Source organism: Nomascus leucogenys, chromosome 22a, assembly GCF_006542625.1.
Source record: "Nomascus leucogenys isolate Asia chromosome 22a, Asia_NLE_v1, whole genome shotgun sequence".
NCBI classification, from domain to species: Eukaryota; Metazoa; Chordata; class Mammalia; order Primates; family Hylobatidae; genus Nomascus; species Nomascus leucogenys.
Genome location: NC_044402.1, coordinates 50,138,552 through 50,166,199, shown reverse-complemented (window position 1 = coordinate 50,166,199; position 27,648 = coordinate 50,138,552). Strand labels below are relative to the sequence as shown.

The window sequence follows — 27,648 nt, the reverse complement described above, 5'->3', positions numbered from 1 at the left end:
AGTACATTGGCTTTTCAGATTGGCTTATTTAACTTAGTAATACGCATTTAAGTTTCCTCCATGTTATGTTTCCTCCATGTCTTTTAATGGTGTGACAATTCATTTCTTTTTAGCACTGAATAATGTCCCATTGCCTGAATATGCCACAGTTAACTGTTTATGCATTCACCTACTGAAGACGTCTCCGTTGTTTCCAAGTTTTGGCAATTATGAATAAAGCTGCTATAAACATGCATGTGCAGGGTTTTTGCATAGATATGCTTTCAACTCCTCTGGATAGGTACCAAACAGTGTGATTGCTGGGTCGTATGATGAGAGTATGATTAGTTTTGTGAGAAACTGCCAAATTGTCTTCCAAAGCGGTTGTATCATTTTGCATTCCCACCAGCAATGAATGAGAGTTCCTGTTGCTCCACTTCATCAGCGTTTGGTGTTGCCAGGGTTTTGAATTTTTGCTATTCTAAAAAGTGTGTACTGGTATGATTGTTGTTTTAATTTGCATTTTCCTGATGATATATGATGTGGAAACTTTTTATATGCTTATTTGCCATCTGTATATCTTCTTTGGTGAGTAATCTGTTCAAATGTTTTGCCTACTTTTAATCAGGTTGTTTGTACTTTTATTGTTATGCATTGAGTTCTTTGTATATTTTGGGTACCAGTCCTTTATCAGACATATGTTTTGCAAATATTTTCTCCGTCGGTAGCTTGTCTTCTCATTCTCTTTGAGAGTGCGTTTCGCAGATCCGATTTTTAGATTTTTAATGAAGTATAAGTTCATTATAATTACTTCTTCCATGGATCATGTCTTTGGTGGTGTCATTTTCCGTTGAAGAGTCGCTGTTCTGTACTCTACAACATCTGAAGCAAGAGACAAAAACCTTTGTGCCCGCGGCTGCTGCAGGGGGGTCTGAGGGTAGAGAAGCGCTTTCAGAGGTTGAGGGCGTTGCGGCTGCCGCCGCGGGAGCGCCTGTCCAGGGCCTATCCCGGGTCCCGGGAAAGGCTGCTGCGTGCAGCTTCATTCTTCCCCGCAGCAGCCTTGCGGAGACTCAGAACGAGGTGCAGGGAAAGAGCTGACGGGTGGATCAAGAAAAGAGGGAAACAAGCAAACGCACCTTCTTAAACTAGAATTCTTGGTGAAGCCAGAGTTCCCACATAAAGCTTCGGTGTCAGGTGAGCTAGATGGTATGTGTGGCCCGAGCCATTGCATGTGGGGACAAAGGTCAGGCAGGATTTTCACGTTTTCATGTATTTGGACAGTTCCTTCTTCGAGCCGGGTCGAGCGCGTGGGGTGCGACAGCTCCCAAGGTACATTTCATCATTCAACGTACTCAGATGCAGGGAATTTGGGTTGCATTTTCCATGAGCCTTCGGCTAGCAGAAAATTCATTTTTCAAAAGATCTTGAACAATGCCTTAATTCTTTCCGCCTTGGATTCAATTGCGCCAAGAGGACTAATTGTGCTAAAGCTATAAAAGTGTGCTCTGCTGTCAGTAACGACACAAGCTGGATGTCGCTAGTGTGTCCCGGAAGGAGGTTACTCAGGTGTAATCTGGGTTAGGCTTTAGGTGGAATTCATCCTCAGAGTTGGTCACCCCCTGGTCGAGCACCAGATAATATAAAATGCTTCGCGTTTTTAACAGGACAGGAATTCTCTCTTACTGCTAACTTGTGCGAGGGGATGTAGCTCAGTGGTAGAGCGCATGCTTCGCATGTATGAGGCCCCGGGTTCGATCCCCGGCATCTCCAAGGCAACTACGTAGTTTTTGTTTAATTCAGCCTCTGGCACAGAATATAAGAAAAAAAAAAAAGAAAAAACTATTTAAGTCCTTTCTTATTTTTGCCATTATCATTTCCTTTAAATCGATCAATTTCCTGTCTTTATGTTTGTTTCTCTTCTATTTGGTTGACTAGCCACACGCCATATTCCTGTTTCTTGGAAACTTCCAAGGTGTTTTATTATGCAGTAATACAAAGTCAGAGGGACAATTCAGAAATGTACTATTCCTATGAATGCATCCAGGAAGAGGGAATAGAGCTGAATATCCAAGGATGTTTTAAGATCCACTAAATGAGGCCCTAATCCATTCCCAGTCTCCAGTGAAAAACAATCAGTAAAAATAAAATGTCTCCGTATCATAGTTTTGTTTTGGGGGGTGGGGAAAGTGGAATAGGATGGAGAAGAGGAAAGTAGCATGCTTTTTTTAGTTTTAGTATTCAGGTGGGAGTTGTTTTCAACTTAATGTCCACTCTAGCACCTTAAGATAATGCAGATCTTGTCCTATAGTTACTAACCTGGTAACCATTTTCTCACTGCAGCTTTTCAAGGTTTTTGTGTGGGAGAGCTGGTCATAGAACATTTGAGACATTTCGGAAAGTAGTAAAGGTTAGAAATAGTCTGTAGAAATGGAAGGCAGAGTTGGTTAGAAACTCACAACAGGTGGAACGCGGTGGCTCACACCTGTAATCCCAGCTACTGGGAAGGCTGAGGAAGAAGAATCACTTGAGTCCGGTAGGCAGAGGTTGAAGTGAGCCAAGATGGCGCCACTGCACTCCAGTCTGGGCAAAAAAGAAAATCATAACAGATTTCCTGACAGCACTGAAAACCCATCTGAGGTTGCATTCTGGGCAACTGTAAGTAAATGAATTTTTAGGTTTATGTTATTTCTGCATTGCACTTATGTTCATGCCTTGATTCATTTGAGTGCTTTGGAATATTGATAGTGAATTTGTTCTATTGCTTCAGTTCACATTTAAAGATACACCAAAAATGCCAATGAGTATTTCTCTGCCATTGTTAAGAGGAAATAATTAAACATGATAAACAAGAGAGGATCACAATAATAGTGAAATATTACAATGAAACATTATAAGAGGACATAATGAAACATTACAAATGCAAGGATCACAATAATAAGAAAACATTACAAAAAAATTAGCCGGGCATGGTGGCAGACACCTGTAGTCCCAGCTAGTTGGGAGGCTGAGGCAGGAGAATCGCTTGAACCTGGGAGGTGGAGGATTACAATCAGACTTGAATTTTACAAAGTTAATTCCATAAATAATGTGGAAAATGGATTGGGAATGGTGGTGAAATAAGATGAAAATAAGACTAGTTCAGATATTACTGGAAGAGTCCAGAAGAATTTTGGTGGGGACTTTCACTGAGAAGTAAATTTCAGAATATGAAGACCTGTCCTATGACCTTTCCTTAGGAAACAGAGTAAGAGTAGCCAGACGCTGGAACTTTCCCAGGTGCCTGAACTGTAGTAACTGCTGACTTTTCCCAAGAGATTGATATCCAGCAAGATCTACCTCAAGGATGAAGCTATCTCAATCTCTTAATTTCTCAATTAACCTCATTTCCCACTCAGTTTTCTACTTCCAATGGGATCTTTTGGACTGTGGGGAATGTTTAATTTACTTGGAAAACATTTGATTCACTAAACTTACTGTCTCATATTCCTGCTATCCCAATTACCACTCTCGATACATGTCCCTCTAATTCTCCACCTATACCTTCATCTCCATATCCCTCTGTTCTTCTGTTTCAATGATGTAGACTTGCAATTTGTCTCTCTGCATATTTCAACTCCACTCTTTGTATCTCACATTTCCATGTTAACAACCACAATCCTTAACTACTTATCCAAATGTTCCTGCATTAACTTAAACCTAGATCTCCTAATGCATTGCTATTTAAATTAGAAACTACACATTCTCCAATCTCAGGATCAGGAAATAGGTTAGTACCTTCTGAGGCCACATTCCAATTTCCAAATCATTGCATTTCATTTTATTTTATTATTTTTTGAGACTGAGTCTTGCTTTGTTGCCAGGCTAGAGTGCAACCTCTGGCTCACTGCAACCTCCGCCTCCCAGGTTCAAGCAATTCTCCTGCCTCAGCCTCCCAAGTAGCTGGGACTACAGGTGCCTGCCAACATGCCCAGCTAATTTTTTGTATTTTTAGTACAGAATGGGGTTTCACCATATTGGCAAGGCTGGTCTCAAACTCCTGACCTTGTGATCCGTCCTCCTTGGCCTCCCAAAGTGCTGGGATTACAGGCGTGAGCCACTGTGCCCAGGCTTCTATCTGCATTTTAAAAACCCTATTCTGGGTTGGGCACAGTGGCTCATGCCTAGCACTTTAAAAGGCCAAGGCGGGCAGATCGCTTGAGCCCAGGAGTTTCAGACTTGCCTGAGCAACAACATGGTGAAACTCTGTCTCTACAAAAAACATACAAAAATTAGCCAGATGTGGTGGCATGCGCCTATAATTCTAGCTACTTGGAAGGCCCAAATGGGAAGGTGGCCTGAGCCTGAGGAGGTCAAGGCTGCAATGAGCTGTGATTACACCACTGCACTCCAGCCTAGGCAACAGAGTGACACTCTGTCTCAAAACAAAAGCAAAAACAAAAACAAAAAAATCCTATTCTGGCCACGTGCAGTGGTTCATGCCTATAATCCCAACACTCTGGGAGGCCGAGGCAGGAGGATTGCTTGGAGCCAGGAGTTCAAGACTAGCCTGGGCAATATAAGTAGACCTCATTTCTAAAAAAAATTAGAACAACCACTATCCCCTAAGAAAAACCCTGTTCCGTGGAGGCTTTGCTTTATGAAACACAATCTTGGCCAGGTGCGGTGGCTCACACTTGTAATCCCAGCACTTTGGGAGGACGAGGTGGGCGGATCACCTGAGGTTGGGAATTCAAGACCAGCCTGACCAATATGGAGAAATCCTATCTTTACTAAAAATACAAAATTAGCTGGGCATGGTGGTGCACGCCTGTAATCCCAGCTATTCCAGAGGCTGAGGCAGGAGAATCACTTGAATCTGGGAGGCGGAGGTTGGGGTGAGCCGAGATCACACCATTGCACTCCAGCCTGGGCAACAAAAGCGAACTCCATACAAAAAACCCCAAAAAAACAAAAAAACACAATCTCACATTTCTCAGCAAGAAAACTCTTCCTAATTTAATGAAGACCTTGTGCCTGGTTTCTTCCACTCACCCTTGGTGACTTCAGGGGCCACGTGGACAGATTATCCAGCACCCCAGCTTCTCATTCCTTTGATCTCTCTTTTTCCCAGTAATCTTTATTTCCACTCTATTTAGTCACTTGCACACATGGCCATGCTCTGGACATTGTCATGTATCAATATTATGCCAAAAGAATAAATCCATCAGTATTATGCCAAAATAATGACTCCAAAATAATATAATCCAGTATAGAGTAGTTTATAAGAACGCAGACTCTGGAATTAGAATACTCATGTTTAAATCTCAGCTTTTCTACTACTGTGAGACATAAGGCAGACCACTTAATTAATTTAAACTTTGGTTTTTTCATTTGTAAAATGGGGAGAAAATGATGCCAACTCACAGGACTTTCTGAATTTTAAATAAAATAATACATTTAATAGTTTCTAATTATTAATAACTGACTATGGTAAGAACTCAATGAAAATTAAATATATAAGAATCAATTGGCTGGGTGTGGTCGCTCATGCCTGTAATCCCAGCACTTTGGGAGGCTGAGGCTGGCGGATCACCTGAGGTCGGGAGTTCGAGACCAGCCTGACCAACATGGAGAAATCCCGTCTCTACTAAAAATACAAAATTAGCCAGACATGGTGGTGCATGCCTGTAATCCCAGCTACTTGGGAGGCTGAGGCAGGAGAATCACTTGAACCTGGGAGGCAGAGGTTGCAGTGAGCTGAGATCGCACCATTGCACTCTAGCCTGGGCAACAAGAGCGAAACTCCACCTCAAAAAAAAAAAAAAAAAAAAAAGGGCCGGGCGCAGTGGCTAACACCTGTAATCCCAGCACTTTGGGAGGCTGAGGCTGGTGGATCACCTGATGTCAGAAGTTCTAGACCAGCCTGGCCAACATGGTGAAACCCTGTCTCTACTAAAAATACAAAATTAGCCAGTCGTGGCAGGCACCATAATCCCAGCTACTCAGGGAGGCCCAGGCAGGAGAATCGCTTGAACCCAGGAGGCGGAGGTTGCAGTGAGCTGAGATCACGCCATTGCACTCCAGCCTGGGGGACAAGAGTGAGACTTCGTCTCAGAACAAACAAACAAACAAAAACAAAAAAAAGAATAAATTAATTTAAAACTTATAGGAGGATTTGTGACAATATCTGAGAACAATATACATGCTCAATAAATGTTAGCTGCTATTATTATTAATATTATTACTATCTGCATTGTTTCCCGGTAACTGCCACAAATATAATGACTTAAAACAACACAAATTTACTATCTTACATTTCTGGAGTGCAGAAGTCTGAAATGGGTTTCACTGGGCTAATATAAGGGTGTCAACAGGGCTATGTTTCTTGTGGAGTCTCTAGGGAAGAATCAGTTCCCTTGTCTTTTCTAGCTTTAGAGTTTGCCTGGATTGCATGGATCATGGCTCCTTCCTCCATCTTCAAAGACAGCAGTGTAGTATCTTCAAATCTCTGACTCTGACTCTCATGCCTCCCTCTTTCACTCATAAGGACCATTGTGATTACATTGTGCCTATCCAAATAATCCAGAATAAATACTCCATCTCAAGGCCCTTAAATTAATCAACCTGCAACGTCCCCTTTGTCATGTAAGGTATCATGTTCACAAGTTTAGGAATTAGGATATGGACATCTTTGTGGAGGGTGGCAGGGCATTAGTCTGCCTACCATAGCATCCCTAATCTGCTCTCTTTTCTGGCAACCTCATCCAGTCACTTCCTCAACTTCTGTTTATCTACTGAAATGAAACTTCCATTTCCTTAACATTTTTTTCTCTCCATGGATCTTTCTGTTCCTACCTTTTCTTCCTTCCGTTTCCAGCTTAGATTCCTTGTTCTTTCCCTTCAACCACATTTCAGCAGTGTCCTCACACTCCTTTGTTTCATAGTGAACAGCCTCCCTCAGAGTTCCAATTGTAGATTATTCCATATGGATCTTATTCACTCCACACAGACTGTTGGGTGCTCCTAGAGAATATCACACCACGGTGAAGATTAGTGCCACTCTAAATAAGGAGTAGGCCTTCCAGTCCAGGACGCCTGTGCCCACAACCTCCCCTGTCTTCCCACCCACCACAAGGCCTGGAATGCTCATGCTGCTGTTACTCATACCCCACTTACTTGAAATAAAAGCAAAGAGGCCAGGTGACTGCTGCACACTCTTCTAGGGGTGAGTCCAAGGGGCAGTTCTGTACTCACCATCTCCTCCTGCATAGGGATTCAAGTTGGTATCATCTTCAGGGAGACAAGAGCAAGATTAGTGAAATAATTATGGCCTTTGTTACTTTGGGTCCAGATACTTTTGGGAAGTTCAGTCCAACCCTTCACTTTAGAGGCCAGGAAGCTTAAGAACAGAGAAGAGAGGTGACTTACTTGTTCCCTTCAATGCTATCCCACTCACTTGCATTTCCCTAATAAGATTCATAGTAGCTACTTCAAAAAGGCTTGACTTCCTCAAGATATCTAATCCTACTTTCTGTACCTTCAGCTGATGACTTTGCCTCCTACTTCAAACTTAAAAATGCCATCAAATGAAAACCATCTTAACTTCCTTCGTTAACTTATAAGTGCACCTATATTTGTATGGATCCTTTTTTTTCATTTCTGTCTGCTAAAATGGAATAAATATCCCTTGTATCAGTGCTACACAAGCTTTAATGTTTATATAGCATCACCTGGGAATTTTTTAAGACAAAAATTCCATATGTCTGGGGTAACTCCTGAGATTCTACATTTATTATTTTTATTTATTTGTTTATTTTGAGACAGAGTCTTGCTCTGTCACCCAGGCTGGAGTGCAGCGGCACGATCTCGGCTCACTGCAACCCCTGCTCCCCAGATTCAAGCGATTCTCCTGCCGCAGCCTTTTGAGTAGCTGGGATTACAGGCGTGTGCCACCATGCCCGACTAATTTTTGTATTTTTAGTAGACAGGGTTTCAGCATTTGGCCAGGCTGGTCTTGAACTCCTGACCTCATGATCCACCCATCTCGGCCTCCCAAAGTGCTGGGATTACAGGTGTGAGCCACCGCACTGGGCCGAGATATTACATTTATAACTAGCTCTCAACTGATGCTGATGCTGCAGGTCTCTATCCTATACTTTTAGTAGGGAGAGCTTAAAGTGTCCACAGCTAGTTCTTCAAAGGTCCTCAGGCCATCTTGTCCTGCATTCACAGGGAATTTGTGCTGTTGATTATTCCTGCTCTCTCTATCTTCACCCTGTCCTCTGCTGGTTTCTTTTTATTACTATTTAAAATGATTCGAGTCTCTTCATATTAAAAACCTCCCCTAGCTCCACGTTCTTCTGCAGCCAGCACAATTTCTCTTTCCTTCCAATTCCAGCCACATTTCTTGAAATGGATATTTTTACTCTGTGTCTCCATTCCTCATCTTACTCTCATTTCTCAATCTTCTGAATGTAAACTTGATACTTAGAATTGCAGTGAAATGACTCTTACCAGAGTCACGAATGATTCCCATGTCTCTAAATCTAATGAACTTATTAGCCTTCACTTTACTAAACTTATTTTATCATTTGACACAAATGATTCTTGCTTTGAAACAGCCTTGTCTTTCCAATACAATATATTGCATTGATTTCACGTAAGTTATTTGTAAAATTTCTGTTGTTGTTAAATGTGAGTGTTTTTTAGAGTTCAAATGTAGGCATACTTTCTTCATGCTCTACACATTCTTCCTAACCATTCTTATACATTACACTTGCTCTACATAGCCTCTGTATGCTTCTATTTCTTAAATATATATCTTTAGTCTCTACCACCCTCATTAAGTGTTAAGTCCATATAGCCTACAGCATGTCGCCACTGTATTATTCCACAGGCACCTTGCTGCCTTCCTCCCACACATATCTAATTCACCACCAAAGACGCTCAATGCTACCCTCTACTATCTCTCAAAACCATACACTACTTTCCCACTCATTTAATGTAGTTTGCATCTCCAGAAATTTTTCTAACTTATTGTACATATTCATAAGTCGATTTCCCTTCTGTCCTTGTGCTGGCCTTTTCCGGTAAGGACCTCAATCCTGGTTAAAACTAATGATGCAGGCCTGGCGCGGTAGCTCACACCTGTAATCCCAGCACTTTGGGAGGCCGAGGCAGGAGAATCGCTTGAATCCGGGAGGCGGAGGTTGCAGTGAGCCGAGATCGCTCCACTCCAGTCTGGGTGACAGAGCAAGACTCCGTCTCAAAAATCAAAAACAACAACAAAAAACCAAAAAATGAATGATGTGCCTAGTCCATATGAGTGCATGAGAAGCTCTCCTCTTAGGCCTCTGCAGATCTCATAGTCTTCAGTTAACACAGGTTAAGAGTTTAGCAACTAAGTTGAGAGGAGTGCTTATTTATCAAGATAAGAAAGAGTGAAGGGAAGAAATTTGGAGGTAAAGGAAAAACAAGGTTTTAGTTTTGAACATGTTGAGTTAGAGATGCTGATTAGACATCCATGTGGAGATGTCAAGCAGGCATGAGATCTGTGGAGGCCAAAGGGACAGCTTTTATTTTCTGAGAAACAATGTATACGCTAGGAAAATTCAATCTTCCCAGTGTTTATTCTCAATCAGGTTCACTTAAGCAAATGAGGGATTCAAACTCTCTTAGTTCCAATTGGTTGATACAGCTGAGCCCTGATTGGACAAGGCAGCTGAGCCCCGATTGGGTAACTTTTAAGCCCAAAACTACAAGTCTTGTTGATTGGATGTTTCTAGGTGGTCAACTGGGGATTTCTTGCTAGAGTTTATCTTGGCCCTGGTTACAAGAACTACTCTAGTCTAGGGTTGCAAAGCAGAGTGTTTGTCATGGGTCATGTTTTCTGAGAACCCAGAGTACATGACTGTTCCCTTACCTGGGCCATGGCCTCTGGACCCTGTTAAATTTCGAGCTGTCTCCGTTAGCCAGAGGGAGTGCATTTTGTTGGCAGGTGTTCTTTAGACTGAGGCTGTTTCACAGCTGGATGTTATCTTTTCTCTGCTGTCCAACAGAACACCATATCTATTTTGTGTCAAAAGTGTATCTGGAATCCACTCACACCTCTCTTCCACTTTACAGTACCTAAGCCAAAAACATTCACTCAATAAATGTTGACTAAGCACTACCTAGTTGCCAGTACTCTAGAAACTGTAGATACAATCGTGAACAAAGATAGGCAAATTCGCTCCACTCAGTGAGCTTACATTCTGGAAGACGTCACACTCTCTTGCCAAGATTACCACAGTAGCCTCCTACCCAATCCCCTAGCATTTCCATTCTTCCTAAAATTCATGCTCCACATGGTTCCAGAATTATCTTTGAAAAATATATCTTACCGCCAGGCACGGTGGCTCATGCTTGGAATCCCAGCACTTTGGGAGGCTGAGGGAGCAGATCACTTGAGACCTGGGAGTTTGAGACCAGCTGGCCAATATAGTGAGACCCAGTCTCTATTAAAAATACAAAAATTAGACTGCACCCGGCTACACTTTTCACATACAGCATATAATCCAGGAATGTAACTACTTTGTAAATTGTGGAAATGTTTCATAGTACTTTGTTTGGAACTTATTAAAAATTGTTTACCGGCTGGGTGTGGTGGCTCACACCTGTAATTCTAGCACTTTGGGAGGCTGAGGTGGGTACATCATGAGGTCAGGAGTTCAAGACCAGCCTGGAAAACATCGTGAAACCCCGTCTCTACATGGGGCTCATGCCTGTAATCCCAGCACTTTGGGAGGCCGAGGCGGGTGGATCACCTGAGATCAGGAGTTTGAGCCTGGCCAACATGGTGAAATCCCGTCTCTACTAAAGATACAAAAAATTTCCCGGGCGTGGTCGTGGGCGCCTGTAATCCCAGCTACTCCTGAGGCTGATGCAGGAGAATTGCTTGAACCTGGGAGGCAGAGGCTGCAGTGAGCCGAGATTCCGCCATTGCACTCCAGCCTGGGCAACAGGAATGAAACTCAGTTTCAAAAAAAAAAAAAAATTAGCCAGGCATGGTGGCGCAGGCCTACTCGGGAGGCTGAGGCAGGAGAATTGCTTGAACCTGGGAGGCAGAGGTTGCAGTGAGCTGAGATCTGAACTCCAGCCTGGGTGACAGAGAGACTCTGTCTCAAAATTAATAATAATAATAAATGTAAATATATACATTACATTGTATCATTTCCTACCTCAAATTCTGCTTCAGTTAGCATATGTTTTGCTTCCATTAACGGAAAACCTGACCATCAGTCATTTAAATGAGAATGGTTTATTGGTCCCACATAACAAGAGGTCAGAAGGAAGGGTTGATGAAGCACCTTAACAACATCATCAAGGACCCAGACTTCCCGAATCTTTCTGTTAGAGGAACCCCTGCTTACTAGGCCTCTGGTTTAATAAAACATGACCAGAATGAAATAGTGAGGCACTTACAAGTTACCTATAAGGTTAATACTCATGGTCGGAAAATAGTCACATTCTAATCTGACCACCAATTGTAATTGCAGAATATTTATGGGTCATACAGAACATCTCCCACCAAGCCTGCAGAATGTCGAAATGTCCTAAAAGTACAGCCCACTTTAATGAAAGATAACGTTAATGATCAGGCTTAATGAGTTATTGATAGAAACAATAGCCCCTACCTTTAGTAAGCACATCTACATATTACAAGTTTAATTATAGCTCCTTGTAGTTTTTTGTCTGCCTTCTTTTTTTTTTGAGAAGGAGTCTCACTCTGTCGCCCAGGCTGGAGTGCAGTGGCATGATCTCTGCTCACTGCAATCTCCGCCTCCCAGGTTGAAGCAATTCTCCTGTCTCAGCCTCCTGAGTAGCTGGGATACAGGCGCACGCCACCACACCCGGCTAATTTTTGTATTTTTAGTAGAGACGGGGTTTTGCCATATTGGTCAGGCTGGTCTCGAACTCCTGACCTCAGGTGATCTGCCCACCTCGGCCTCCCAAAGCGTTAGGATTACAGGCGTGAGCCACCACTCCCGGCCCCTCAGAGTTTCTTATAAGTAAAGAAACTAACAAAGGATGTTATGTTCCTCCTCCTGCTTTCTGACACCCTACTCGGTAATGGAGTAGCTCCATGACTCATCTTGAAGTCATTCCTGGGTGAGATCCAAGAACCCTTTCTTGGGATCTGGATCAGGACCTTCTTTTTCCAGCGACATTTTCATTCTGTCATCCTTAAGTGTCAAGAGTGTCTCTTTCATGATCACAGTAGCTCCAAACACTGTGTTTTGACTTCAAAGTAGTGTTTCTGAAGCAAGAAAGTAAAGGCAAAAGCAAAGAACATTCTTCCTTAGCACATTTGTCTTCTAACAAGAGAAATACTTGTCCCAGAAACCTCTCAGGAAGGCTGTACTTACATTGCGTCAGCCACAACCGTGTCTCATACTCATTTCTAAATCAATTGCTATAAACAAGAAATAGATGACAATGATTGAATAAGCGTTTCTCAGGACAGTTTCACTGGGACATTTTTAGAGGGGTTGGTTTTCACAGAGACTAGTGGCTGCTACAGGCATCTAATGGAAAGGGGTAAGAGTATCTTACAAATAAACACAGCAATTCCTCATAACAAAAATTGCTGTACATTCTGCAAGACTTTTATATGGTTTCTGGAAAATTCATGCAGGTAAGAAAAAAAAACAAACAACTAACCTGTTTATAGTTTCCGAACCTTTGTTTTATGTATAAACACAAAGTTCTTTATTTCTGAACAATTTTTTTTTTTTTAGACCGAGTTTCACTCTGTTGCCCATGCTGGAGTACAGTGGCAAGATCTCGGCTCACTGCAACCTCCACCTCCTGGGTTCAAGCGATTCTTCTGCCTCAGCCTCCCGAGTAGCCAGGACTACAGGTGTGCGCCACCATGCCCGGCCAATTTTTTGTATTTTTAGTAGAGACGGGGTTTCACCATATTGGCCAGGCTGGTCTCGAACTCCTGACGTCAGGTAATCCACCCACCTCGGCTTCCCAAAGTGCTGGGCTTACAGACGTGAGCCACCGCGCCCGGCCACACTTTTCACATACAGCATATAATCCAGGAATGTAACTACTTTGTAAATTGTGGAAATGTTTCATAGTACTTTGTTTGGAACTTATTAAAAATTGTTTACCGGCTGGGCGCGGTGGCTTACACCTGTAATTCCAGCACTTTGGGAGGCTGAGGCGGGTACATCACGAGGTCAGGAGTTCGAGACCAGCCTGGAAAACATCGTGAAACCCTGTCTCTACAAAAATTAGCTGGGTATGATGGCACCCAGCTACTCGGGAGGCTGAGGCAGGAGAATCACTTGAACCTGGGAGGCGGAGGTTGCAGTAAGCCAAGACCATGCCATTGCACTCCAGCTGGGGTGAGAGAGTGAAACTCTGTCTCAAAAAAAAAAAATTGTTTGCCATATTAACAAATCAGTTTGGCAAGTCAAGCATGGCTCTTGGCTTTAAACATCCAACACTACATACCTATGCCTTCATTACTGTTTCTTTCAAACTAATTCTTTTGAAAGGTACAAGAACTTGACTGTATCATGTTTTCTAAAATAGTCATTTATTGGTTTTGCTGAGAGTATTAAAAAGATTGTCATTCCCAACCATTTCCATAAGGAAATATATGTTGTCTTATTACCAATTTTGAATTTCTATCCTTTTATTTCTCATCTATATACCAGTTAAGGAGTCTTAGAAATTTGAAAGGAAAATTATATCTGTAGCTAGTTTAAATTAACTATCACTTTTATTTCAGGATATTAAAGGATGTGCTGCAAAAAACTTGTTGTAAAGAGAGAGTATTGGTTCTGTTAAGGTTAAGAACCATGCCTTAATTACATTATGATTCATCCCCTGTGATGAGGCACATCACCGTCTGAAGACAATTAAAATTTTACAAGGAAGAAGGACTGAATGTTAGGTAAACAACCAAAGTAGCACCCTCCATTTCACTACCTTTAGCATAAAATTCCAACACTTATTTGCCTTTACAAAGTTCTACAATGTCTAGCCTCTAGAGTCATTTATCAAACTTCAATCACACTTTCCTTTTTTATAATTTTTGAACCAATTAAGTTAATTTCTACCAGAGAGCTTGTTTCCTTATCTCTTCTTTCTCCATGGAATGTTCCATTTCCTTATCTTTATATGACTGACTCCTTATTGTTCAGATATTATTTCAATCTACTCCTAGTGGCGTCCCTCTCTCCCTTGCCCTTCCAGTTCAGGGGAACATTCTTTTCAGTAGCTAAGACTGTTTTCCAGACATGATGGCACAATGTGAACCTATTGATACATATGTGACATGATGTGATATATATTTTTCAAAGATAATTCTGGCATCAAAGTCTTGGTGGCAACTTTTATGACAAGACAAGAATGCCTACACCATGGAATGAATACATCTCAAAATATATCCACCGGAAATTCTCTTCTTGATTCTTGAAACAACTCACATCATCAGTATTCTCAGTGCACTCTAAGGTCCTGCTTTTTGCTCTCTGAGATAGGGAATTATGGTTATCCCGTACAATTATTTCAAGTGATTGTGGTAAAGGGAGGCCATCCTTCCTCTCTTACCAAAGAATAGTCAACTATCTATTAAAAAGAAAGAATGATTTAAACTTATATTTCCCAAATCAGTGCAGTGCATGGATTCCTTTTTAAGAAATTGTTAAGGTCTTGCTTTTAGGATTTGTTAGGGAACATCATGCCGATAGTTAACAAATGTTGTGGTCTGGAGTCTGGAGGCAGCCTGGAGGTAGAATTCAGTCCTCTTGTTTTCGCTTTTCTTTCAAGTCAGCTGATTGGGTAAGGCCCATCCACACAATAGAGGGTGATTTGCTATACTCAGTCTACTTTCTTTTTTGTAACAAAGTCTCTCTCTGTTGCCCAGGCTGGGACATAATGATGCAATCTCAGCTCGCTGCAACCTCCTCCTCCTGGGTTCAAGCGATTTTTATGCCTCAGCCTCCTGAGTAGCTGGAATTACAGGCATGTGCCACCACGCCTAGCTAATTTTTGTATTTTTAGTAGAGACAGGTTTCACCAGGTTGGCCAGGCAGGTCTTATTCTCAAGTGATACTCCTGCTTCTGCCTCCCAAAGTGGTGGGATTACAGGCCTGAGCCATAGTGCCCAACCTAGGCAAAGTCTACTGATTTAAATCTTAATCATATCTAACAACCACCTTCACAGAAACTTCTAGACTGATGTTTGACCAAGCAACTGTGCATTCTAACCTAGTCTAGTTGGTACATAAAATTAACCATAACAGCTGTGCGGTGGCTTGGAGACACCTCTGAAGGCAGTAAGCTGAGGCATTCGTTGTGCTCATCTTGTTTCTCATTTCTCAGAGATCACTGTCCTTCATTGCCTAATGTTCATTGTTTCAGATTTTGCCTTTTTAGAAAGTTTTGGTTGATTCAGGTGGAATAGTAACTCTGGTTCCTGTCACTCTATCTTGGCCAGAGGTTTTCACTTACCACACTTATCAGATTTAAAGTTCAAAGTGAATCATGTTGGAAGGAACAAGAAGACACACTATGATTCCAAGAAAATCTTGTTTCCAAGCAGAGGTGTTAATAGTTGTCTGAGTAATTTGTTCCTTACCTTCCAGGTGTGTACTGGGGTCTAGAGTAGTGCATGATTAATTATGTGAATGTCAGATCTGGAAAATATATTTAGTACTATTACTTCTATTTTCCACTCAGCAGTGAGAAAACTTTTCTGAAAGTGTTGTGATTATTACATGTTTTTCCCTCTTTTAATCCTCTAATATGTTGCATTAGATTAATGAATTTTATAATATTCATTGAAACATGTCCATTCCTTTAATAAACTCCATCTTTTAGTCAGTTCCGGCTGCTATAACAAAATACCATAAACTGGGTGGCTTAAACGACAAGCATTTATTTCTGGAGGCTGTAAGTGCAAGCTTTTAGTTCTGGAGGCTCTGGACAAGCATTTAGTTCTGGAGGCGCTGGACAAGCATTTAGTTCTGGAGGCTCTGGAAAAGCATTTAGTTCTGGAGGCTGTAAGTGCAAGGTAGGGTGAGAATTGCTGGTGTCATCTTGCCAAGCTACCTTTTATAGCCTCCTCCCCACCTTGCTCCTTCTCCCAACTCCAACCGTTCTGAACACTCCCAAGCACAGCCCTCCCCTCATTTCTACTTGGCATTCCTATACATCCTTGCAGATTCGGTCACAGGTGGCTGTAACCGAGGACTTCTGAACTCTCTAAGCAGGTATAAACCCTTCTCTGTTCCCTTGGTGAGACAGGGGTCTGAACCATCTCTACATTTTCTGTAGAGAGAACCATTCCCTCGACAGAAAATAATGCGCCACAGAAGCAGAGATTTAGCCTCAATCTTAGAAGTAACACGTCTCCAACTTCATTCTGGGCTCTTCATTTCAAAGAATCAGAGTAGGATCTGAGGATTCCTATTCTCTGGATTTGATTTGTATTCTCTGGATAAAATGCGGATCGGGGGCCGCGGGAGGCAATCCAACATCTTTAGCCTTTAACCGTCCCAGTTGCTAACGGAGTGGAACGAATTTATTTTTGTAACAGAAATTCCTTCACTACCTCCTTGTTTTCTAAGAAAAGGCGCGTAGCGGTTTCTGGAGTTTGGGAATAGGATGCAGAGATGGGGTAAGGAATTGGAGGCAGTTCAGTAGTTTCCCTAAGTAAAGACAGTAGTTGGTAAGATATTTGCTATCTTTTCTGGAAGGATCTTTCCTTTCTCCTGAAAATCTTTTTTACAAATGAGAAGAGCATTCAGAAAAGGAAGGTCTGGGAGGATGTTTCTTAACTGAAATTTCCTCCTCTAGTCTGTTCTTAATCCTTACCAAATGTCCGCAAGATGCTGGTTAATCAAAATTTCTTGGTGATAGAGGGCTACAAAAAGGGGAAATGAAAATTCTAACGTTCGTTTATGAAAGAATAAATATAAATGTTTTTAAAAAAATAAAGAGGTAAATTTCTATATTCTTTCATAAAAGCAGTTTAAAGAGTAACAGTTTTCAAGGTGGGGATGTAGCTCAGTGGTAGAGCGCATGCTTAGCATGCATGAGGTCCCGGGTTCGATCCCCAGCATCTCCAGTGTTTTGTATCTGTGCTCCAGAACCATCTTTCTTTTACAGATACAGTCACAGCCCATTTCTGTAGAATCTGAAAATTAATCATATTGCCCCCACTCCCATACTTATATCTTGCTTTGGTTACGCCTGTAGCTCTTTCATTTTTAAAATTTCATTCCTGCCTGGCCAACACGGTGAAACCCCGTCTCTACTAAAAACACATAAATTAGCCGGGCGTGGTGGCAGGCGCCTGTAATCCCAGTTACTCGGGAGGCTGAGGCTGAAGAATCACTTGAACCCGGGAGGCGGAGGTTGCAGTGAGCCGAGATCGCGCCATTGCACTCCAGCCTAGGAGATAAGAGCGAGACTGCGTCTCAAAAAAAAAAAAAAAAAAAAAAAAAGAGAAAAAGAAAAAAAATTTATTCCTCTCCATTCTTAGCAGCATTTACATATGGTGAGTGACTTTGGACCCTGTTCCATTAGGGCAGTGGTGGAAGGAACATTTACCAATAAAAGGACAATTATCAATAAAAATCCTAAATGGATGTTTTGTGAACGAATTCAACTTTTCACTGAGTTTTGCTGTTGCGTTTGTGGTGGGGGATGCAACGGTAGGCTGAGCTCCGGTCTCAGGTTTCACCTTTTGGGGCTCAATGGGAAAAAGATGGATTTCTTCTCAAGCTCGCAAGAAAGAAAATGTACTCTTCCCAGGCCGGAGGCTACGAAGGTATTGGGTAAATTTAGTGTCTCCAAACTTGACAGTTCTCTCAGAAATCGTACACAAAGAGGTGAAATAGTAGTATTTTGACACTGACGTTTTTCCTTCAGTGACTGCATTTCGCCAGTGAGTTCATAGCGTTCCCATGATTGTGTGGATTTGATCCCTTCTGTATTGATCTCTTTTGAAATCTCTAAATTTGCTTCACTGATTCTAAAACTGCTCACTTCAATTGTGCTTCTCAAACAAAAAAACAAAAACACTTCTCTTTTTAAAGCTGGTGCTTTTATACCATGCATGTGTGTGAGGACTTTCTTTGGCAAGCCCTTTTGTGTATTTCACAGAATACACAAAAATCTCCTTTTGGGATGCAACGCGTCTCTTGTATCTTGGTGCTTTAGTCTCAACTTCCAACTTGGGACAATGCAGAGATGCAGTAAGGAACCGGGGGGCAGTTCAGTAGTTTCCCTGAGTAAAAACAGTCGTTGGCAAAACATTTTCTATCTTTTCTGGAAGGATCTTTCCTTTGTCCTGAAAATCTTTTTACAAATGAGAAAAGCATTCAGAAAAGGAGGGTCTTGGAGAATGTTTCTTAACTGAAATTTCCGTCCCCACTCTGCTCCTAATGTCTGCCCCCAGTGGCCCTCAGTGCCACTCTTTCCCCATTAGTTCCCTAAATTAATTTCATATAAGAGACCTGGAGAAGTTACACATTTCACTGATTTAATACTTCAGCTACCCACATGTTAAAGCTGTGCATGCTTTATATCCCCTCCAAGAAAAAAAAATAGATTCTTTTATTTTGGTCACAGAAAGCCTGAGTCTTCCATTTATTTCTTCAGCAAGTAATTTAAGTGATAGATTTATAGTTATTTATTTATTCATTTATTGGGATTTTCAGTGCATAACATGTAACTGTCTTCCCCTTCCCATCTACCATCTTTCTCTTAGGTCCTTTATATTGTCGCAGGGTAGGACAGTCCCCAAAGTCTGCCTTTCATCCCAGTTGACCACAGGTTATAACTTACTTCGTATTTTAGAGATTCTTGCCAAACACTGCCAGATTTCCTCCCTTGAATGTTTAAACTTTCCCAGGTTTGCCCAATACAGACAAGAAAGAAGAGAGAATCACTGTTAAATTTCTGTCTACCCACCATGATGTATTTTATTTTAAATTACTGAGAGGTTATCGATCACAACCCAAGAATAAACTGTGTGAAGATTTTCCTACATTACGTTGTAGGTCTGCTGTATCTCATTTCTCTTTAACATGAAAATAGTAAATTATATTCCTCACTAAATAACCTCAATTCACATCTAATTTTCTCTAGCACAAGACTGTAGAAATCACTAAATGGAGGCTCGGAGGAGTTTCATTCAGGTAACAAAAAGGAGTCTTTTTAGCTTTTCAATGCTAAGGAATAGGGTCAGCAAATAACAGATTTTTCTCCAGGTTTCAGCTCTCTGCTCATTTTTATGTTTTCAGAAAATTGCCCCTTTTTTTTTCTACCTTTTGCTTCTCTTAATATTCTTTCAGCAGAAAAGCTACAGAAAATTAGGCCTGGTTTTACCCAATTAAAATAGTGATCTTTTGAAATATTGTTTAAAAAATTTTTAAATTTCCTATCAGGAACCCAGAGTTATATGATCAATTAAAACAAGCCTTTCCTTAGTAAGACAGTCCCAAGTTATCAACTTCCCTTTTTCATGAGATAAGTTTATTTCAATTGTCTTCCCTTGCTTTAGGATGAGGTCAGAACCATCTCAGACCACTGGCAAATAACTTCAAATTTCGATTTTGGGGAACAGGGTTTAAGGGTCTATTTCTTCCATCCCAGAAGGCCCTTAATTCTGAAGGGATCCACTTTTTTCCCCAATACCTAGCTTTGCAAAGTAAGGATCTCAAGGAGTGGCAATTCTGATTTCTTAGTCCTGGGACAATTTTGGAAAGACAAAACATAAAATAGAAGCTTCTCTCTACTTGGCAGAACTGTACCTGGCGAGATTAAGTTACATCACCTCCACCGACCCTTGACTTTTAAAATGTCTGCGAACTGCTCATGTGTCTATGACTAAAGGGCCAGTGGATACAGAGATACTGCTTTGACTCTTATTTTCCCTAAGAGCCTCTCCACCGTGGGAAAGCCTCGAGTCTCCCTGCCTCCTGCAGGAGCCTCAGTTCTGTATCTCTACCCCAAAATAGGCCCCAGGCCATGGGTTCTGGCTCTGGAAGCACTAAGGTAGAGCTGCCATCTTTCACTGAGGCTTCTGTCTGTGCCTCTGGGTTAAATGGTTTTACTTCACGCACTTACTATGCTGGACGTGAATTACTGGTGGGTTTTTGTTTGCTTGTGTTTGGTGGATTTTTTTTTTTTTTTTTGGAGATTTCTTCTCTTTTTTTCCTTTACGATATGGTTATGTATTTATTTTGTAGTCATTTTACATTTATATTGTGGTCATTTTACATTTATACTGCGGTCATTTAAAATCATATTGGATCTATTGTTGTTGTTCAAGTGGGTAAATTTTTCTCAGAGATATCTCCAATAATAGATTTGCATAAGATAAAAATCTTCGTGTGTGTGTGTGACGGAATCTTGCTCTGTAGCCCAGGCTGGAGTGCAGTGGCATGATCTCAGCTCACTGCAAGCTCCGCCTCCCGGTTTCACGCCATTCTCCTGCCTCAGCCTCCCGAGTAGCTGGGACCACAGGCACCTGCCACTACGCCCGGCTAATTTTTTGTATTTTTAGTAGAGACAGGGTTTCACCGTGTTAGCCAGGATGGTCTCAATCTCCTGACCTCGTGATCCGCCTGCCTTGGCCTCCCAAAGTGCTAGGATTACAGGCGTGAGCCACCGCGCCCGGCCCAAGATAAAAATCTTTATACAGTCGTGTGTCAATACGGGGCAAATGTTCTGAGAAATGCATTGTTGGATGATTTCGTCATTGTGCGAACGTCACAGAGTGTACTTATGCAAACCTAGATGATATAGCCGACTACACACCTAGGTTGTATGGTATAGCCTATTGCTCCCAGGCTACAAAGCTGTACAGCATGTTGCTGAACTGAATACCGTCGGCAATTGCAATACAGTGGTATTTGTGTATCCGAACATACGAAAGGTACAGTAAAAATGTGGTATAAAAGTTAAAAATGGGTCCAGGAACAGTGGCACACGACGGTAATCCCAGCACTTTGGGAGGCTAAGGCAGGTTGATCGCTTGAGCCCAGGAGTTGTAGACCAACCTGGGCAACATGGTGACACCGCATCTCTACAAAATACAAAACTTAGCTGGGTGTGGTGGCACACGACTGTGGTCACAGCTACTCAAGAGGCTGAGATGGGAAGATGGAGTGAGTCCAAAGGTCGAGGCTGCAGTGAGCTGAGACTGCGCCATTGCACTCCATTAAAATGGTACACTTGTACTGGGCACTTGCCATGAACGGGTCTTGCAGGACTGGTAGTAGTTGTTCTTGGTGCGTCAGTGAGTGAGTGGTGAGTCAATGTGAAGACCTAGGACATTACTGTACACTACTGTAGATTTTATAAATGCTATACACTTAGGCTACATGAAACATAAAATATTTATTTCTTCAATAATAAATTAACCTTAACTTATTGTAACTTTTTTACTTTATAAACTTAATTTTTAAAAACTTTTTGACTCTTTTGTAATAACACTTAGCTTACAACACAAACACCTGGTTTGGCATGGTGGTTTATGCCTGTAATCCCAGCACTTTGGGAGGCTGAGGCATGCGGATCACTGGAGGTCAAGAGTTTGAGACCAGCCTGGCTAACATGGTGAAACCCTGTCTCTACTAAAAATTAAGAAAAATACAAAAGTTAGCCAGATGTGGTGGCGGGCGCTTGTAATCCCAGCTACTCGGGAGGCTGAGGCAGGAGAATCGCTTGAACCCGGGAGGCGGAGGTTGCAGTGAGCCAAGATCTCGCCAGCTCTAGCCTGGGTGACAGAGCAAGACTCCGTCTCAAAAAACAACAACAAACAAACAAAAAACCAAAAGACCACAAACACCTGTAAAGCTGTACAAAAAACATTTTTTCTTTATATCCATATTCCATTAGCTTTTTTCTATTGAAAAGCTTTTTTTTTAACTTTTAAAACTTTTTTTTAAAAACGAAGACACAAACACACACACATTAGCCTAGGCCTAGACAGGGTCAGGATTATCAATATCACCATCTTCCACCTCCAAATCTTGTTCCCCCGCAAGGTCTTCAGAAGCAATACCAAGTAGGAAGCTGTCATCTCGTATGATAACAATGCCTTCAAGAATCCCTTGTGAGGGCCTGCCTGAGGCTGTTTCACAGTTAACTATTTTTTAATAAGTAGAAAGAGTACACTGTAAAATAACAATAAAAAGTATAGTATAGTAAATACATAAACCAGTAACAGTCATTTATTATCATTATCAAGTATTATGTACTGTACATAATTGTATGTACTATATTTTTATACAACTGGCAGAGCAGTAGGTTTGTTTAAACCAGTATCACCATAAACATGTGAATAATGCACTGGGCTACGTTACCACAGCTACAATGTCATTAGGTGATCAGAATTTTTCAGCTTTATTATAATCAGTCTTATGGGACCACTGTCATCTATGTGGCTCATTGTTGACTAAAATGTCCTTATGTGGCATGTAACTGTGTTTCTGCCTTTAAATGTCAAGTACTTCATCTTTCCTTCAGTTATATCTGGTTGCTCATCAAGATTTTTAATGCATGTTTATGGTTCAAATAACTATTTCACTTGAGTAATACTCCAAAGTGTGATGATCTAATAATCATATTCCTAGGCTACTTGACATAATGCAATTTCTTCTCGAAAGCCAATCCATTTGATATAGGACTAGCAATTCTACTGTGCTTAACTATTAGTAAGTACTTTTACTTTCTCTTGCCTTATTATGGTGAAATCCGCACTCAAACATAGCCTTTTCAGGCTGGAAAGGGACTACACTGGGGTACTGTGCTGAGTTGCTAGTGTCAAAGCTACCATTAGAGAAGTTTGAAAGGACTTTCTGGTAACCCAGTGTCACAAATGCTGTATTAAAATCACTGGTGAATGTAGATGGTGCACATGTGGTATACCAACCTTCTTCACTAGACACTGAATGGCACTTCAATCTGATGGCAAAGTTTTATTAGGGCAAAATGCCCAACACTTTAGCGTAGATACCTGCCAATTGCCCGCTTTCCATTGACGGACAGTCTTATTCCTCTAGCTGATTTGGTGTTCCCAACTTGCATTTCTCTAGCTTCTCCTTAAGCCCACCCATTCTGTAGGGTCCCTTCTATAGCCACCACCTATGCCTCTCACTTCTGTGTCCTCCCTCGAAATACCTTCTCCAGTGCACCCACTCCATCCCTTATTCCTAAATTACCTTCCCACCTTAATCTCAGATCACATTCATCTCCATCTTCTGTTCTCCAGATGCTCTTACTTTCCCCCACCTCAACTCATTCACTACACTCACTACAGTAACTCACTACCCTCAGGATCCAGCCAGCTTTGTTCTCCTAGCTCACAGTCTTTGCTTTTACCACCTCCTATGATGGCCTCTTCCTCTACCATCCCTATTCTATCTTTCGGTTTCCATCCTTTCTAACTCCTATTCTTAGCTTAACTTTTTTTCCCTGGTTCAAGCTCTCTTCTTCCCACACATCTGTGAGATACTCCCTTTCTGAGTGGTCCTTGTTTATCCCCACCTCTGGTTGTTCTCAGAAACTATGGACTGGGATCACTAAGCTGACACATAATTTTCCTTGTGCCTTTTATTTTCTTCTATCTTTGAACTCAAATTTTTGTTCAGCTTTTTAATTAGGCATATGAACCTGTCACACTTACTTCACCTCACCCCTTATTTACTAGTTTTCTTTTTAATAAGTTCATTTTAATAAAGCTTGGGGGAAATCTTAGGACACAACTTAGTTATTTCTCAGAGGATGCTGCTTACTGCAATAGTTTCCTCGGGCTGCTATAACAAAATAACACAAACTAGGCAGCTCGAACAACAGAACTTTATAATCTCACAGTTCTAGAGGCAAGAAGTCCAAGATCGAGGTGTCAGCGGGGTTTCTTCTTTCTGAGGGTTGTGAGGGAGAATCTGTTTCAGGCCTCTCCTCTAGTTTCTGGTGGTTTTCTGACAATCTTTGAAATTCCTTGTGGATGCATAACCAAATCTCTGCCTTCATGTTCACATGGCATTCTCCCTGCATGTGTGTGTATGTTCAAATTTCCATCCCCCCACTTTTTTTTTTTGAGATGAAGGCTCACTCTTGTCCCCAGGCTGGAGTGCAGTGGCATGATCTTGGCTCACTGCAACCTCCGCCTCCCAGGTTGATTCTCCTGCCTCAGCATACTGAGTAGATGGGATTACAGGCCCCTGCCACCACACCCGGCTAATTTTTGTATTTTTAGTGGAGATGGGGTTTCACCATATTGGCCAGGCTGGTCTCGAACTCCTGACCTCAGGTGATCCACCCGCCTCAGCCTCCCTAAGTCCTGGGATTACAGGTGTGAGCCACCGCACCCAAATTTCCCCTTTTTATTAGGACACCAGTTATATTGAATCAGGGGTTCGCTTTACTCCGTATGACTTCAAGTTAACTAATTACCTCTTTGATTATCTTATTTCCAAATAAGATCACATTCTGAGGTACTGAGGGTAGGATTTAAACATGAATTTTCAGGGGACAAAATTCAATTCTTAACAGCTACTAACTAGTATTATGGTAAATCACCCTATTCTCAACAAAGAAAGCATAACTGAGGGTAATATGAAGTCACTGCTGTTGTGACAAATCCCCGTGCTCCAGTATTAATATTCATATCCTTGAGTCAGCTGTCTTGGATTCTGATGTTAGTTGAGCACTTTTGCATCAAATTGGCTGGAGATCTCACGTGAATTATTTACCCTTTCAAGTCACTCACATATTTTTTTTTTTCTTTTTGAGTGCAAGTCTATTTGGAGGAGGATCCCATTGGGATAGTGATATGGTTTGGCTGTGTCCTCACCCAAATTCCATCTAGAATTATAGCTCCCATAATTCCCACATGTTGTGGGAGGGACCCAGTGGGAGACAATAGAATCATAAGGGCAATTTCCCCCATATTGTTCTCATGGTAGTAAGTCTCACAAGGTCCAATAATTTTTTTTTTTTTTCGAGACGGAGTCTTATTCTGTTGCCCACGCTGGAGTGCAGTGGTGTGATCTCGACTCACTGCATCCTCCGCCTCTCGGTTTCAAGCAATTCTCCTGCCTCAGCCTCCTGAGTAGCTGGGATTACAGGCACCCACCACCATGCCTGGCTAATTTTTGTATTTTTAGTAAAGATGGGATTTCACCATGTTGGACAGGCTGTTCTCCAACTCCTGACCTCAGGTGATCTGCCTGCCTCAGCCTCCCAAAGTGCTAGGATTATAGGCATGAGCCACTGTGCCCAGCCATATTCTTTATTTTGTTTAAATATCTTGGATTAACTTGAACGTATTCCAGGTGTGTTCGAGTACTAAGTGTGACATTACGGGGAAAAATCTATTAAGACTTTTTCCAGCAAAAGTCAAAAAGATATTTTAAAAATTAGTTGAACTGGGCAATGTCAGAAATATACCTAAAACAAAATATTATGCTTTGAACTAGATTACCGGGCCCTGCTAGGCACTCAACTATCACATTGTACTTCTTTTATTGTGATACTGTTTCTTGTTTGATTTTTATCATCTGCTATCTTGTGCCTAGTTGTGTCTACAGAAGTTATTTCAATACCTGACACATAGTAAGTATTCAACACATCGTTCTTGTTGGAAAAAACTTGAACAATATTTCCCTGGACATGACGCCATCCTAATTGTATTTTAGTGACTGAAGTTAGTACAATCCTGATCATAAACAATTCAGCTGATTCAAATTCAGAAAGGCTATGATTCCTGGTCCTTATGATTTTGGGGGATGTTGCTTCCCAAACTCAGTAAATATACAGTAACCCTTAATACAGTAACTGTTAGTACAGCCCTAATCATAACATTTTGTTAATGTATATTAAATTAAAACGTGACCATCTTGGTTAACAGGAAAATAAGTTTATATTCAGTACAAAAACATTCTGAACGGGATAGGAAATGGCAATGCTGCAACTTTTGGCTCAAGAGAGGAATTAAGAAAGACTTTAGGATTCAAGGGCATTATCAGGCCCAGAGCCCCTTCCAGCCTTTGCCGGGTTAAACAGGGAATTTTGTAGTCCTCCCTGATGTCTTTTTAACATGGCGGGGAAGCTGGGTAATGTGCAGAGACACTTGCTTTATTTGGTGAACTCACTCCCTCACTTTGGCACCAGCCTCAGTACTAAGCAAAGGCAGAAAACCAGGATACAATCTTTAACAGTTTCAGAATGGATCTTAATTTGGGGATTTTTCAATCAATTAATGTTTGTTTAGCTTCTACAAGGTGAGGATCCATAAGGAAGATATTAGGAAACATCTAATTGAAGTTCGAAGAACCAAAATGAGGAAGGCAGAATTAGGAAAGACCCTGTCCGGTGACGCCTCCCCTTCTGGTTTCCATCTGTGCTCCCTCTCAGGAGCCGCGGGAACACAAGTCTCGAGCAGGCAAAGGCTCTTTGGATTTAAAATATAAAACGGTTAAGTGAGGTCCGACCAGGTCGCCGCCCAGCTGTCGCCTTCTTTCTCTGAAGCAGTCATCTGGCAGCTGTTTGGAGAGTCTGAACGCGTTAACAGTTTTTGTTTTTCAGCGCATCCGTGTGCTGTCTTCTAATTGGCCAGAAAAGCCATTAATGTGATGAAAATTCTGAATGATCTGTTTTGCTAGAAAAGCTTTTCACTCCACTTTTAGAATCCAATCACTTGATGATTCGAAATCACCACAGTGCCATGGAATGTAAAAACTGCTCTCTCCACGTCTAGAGACCGATGCCTCTTCCTCCGCTGGGAACACGGTTCATCTCCACTCTCCGATTTCACGGTTTTATTTGCCCTCTGGGACGCGCTGACATTGTTCTAAGCACATTTTCTAAGTAATTGTGTGAGTGTGGGTGTGTTTTGTTGGACTCGAAGGGAGTCTAATTTCTAGAAGTTCCTTTCAGGAGTCTGCCTTTACTGCAAAGTTGATGTATTCGAAAACATAGTAACTCTTGAGGGCAACAGATTTTGTCACCTAATTAAGTGCAATTCGGTCATAAAAGAAGCCACGGGGTCTGCACAGTTGGCTCTGTGGCTTAGTTGGCTAAAGCGCCTGTCTCGTAAACAGGAGATCCTGGGTTCGAATCCCAGCGGGGCCTTAGGGTACGCCTGTTTTTTTTTCTTTCCCCTTTTAATAAAGGCCGTCTGTTTTTGTAAATTTATCACAATTCTTAGTCTACAATCCTTAATCACAATATCAAATCCACTGCATAGAGCTTTAATCTCTCCAATCTCTCTTCATTACACCTGCATCCTCAAAGACTATTAGTTTCTGATGATCTCTCAGACAGTTATATTGGAATTTCACCAAACTCAGGGGTTCAAGTTCAATCACGGATAAAAAATCTCTAAAATAAAATTGTAAAACTTTTAATTCAAAACATTAAAAATATATTCTTCTGGTTTCTCAAACTCCGTGGTAACCTTACTTAAAGTCCACATGGATGAAAAATGGTTGCAATTTAAGGAACATTTACTAAGTTGCACTTTGTGTATTTTCTCACATGCTTTTAATTCCTAGAATATTCACTGAAGTAAACATTATTATACCAATTTTACAGATAAAAAATGAAGTATCAGAAGGAAATAAACTTGCCCAAATCTTACAGCTGATAAATAATCAAGCTAATATTTAA

The 27,648-nt window shown here is 41.4% G+C and overlaps 3 non-coding genes across 3 annotated transcripts; all 3 read left to right on the top strand.

The window, feature by feature from the left end:
• The first annotated feature begins 1,677 nt into the window (after positions 1–1,677).
• On the top strand, positions 1,678–1,749 carry TRNAA-CGC. The gene has a single exon. It is a non-coding gene; the product is annotated as a tRNA-Ala (tRNA).
• Positions 1,750–17,017: 15,268 nt separating this feature from the next.
• TRNAA-AGC lies at positions 17,018–17,089 on the top strand. Its single transcript has one exon. It is a non-coding gene; the product is annotated as a tRNA-Ala (tRNA).
• A 9,948-nt stretch (positions 17,090–27,037) lies between these two features.
• On the top strand, positions 27,038–27,111 carry TRNAT-CGU. The gene has a single exon. It is a non-coding gene; the product is annotated as a tRNA-Thr (tRNA).
• Positions 27,112–27,648: the final 537 nt, after the last annotated feature.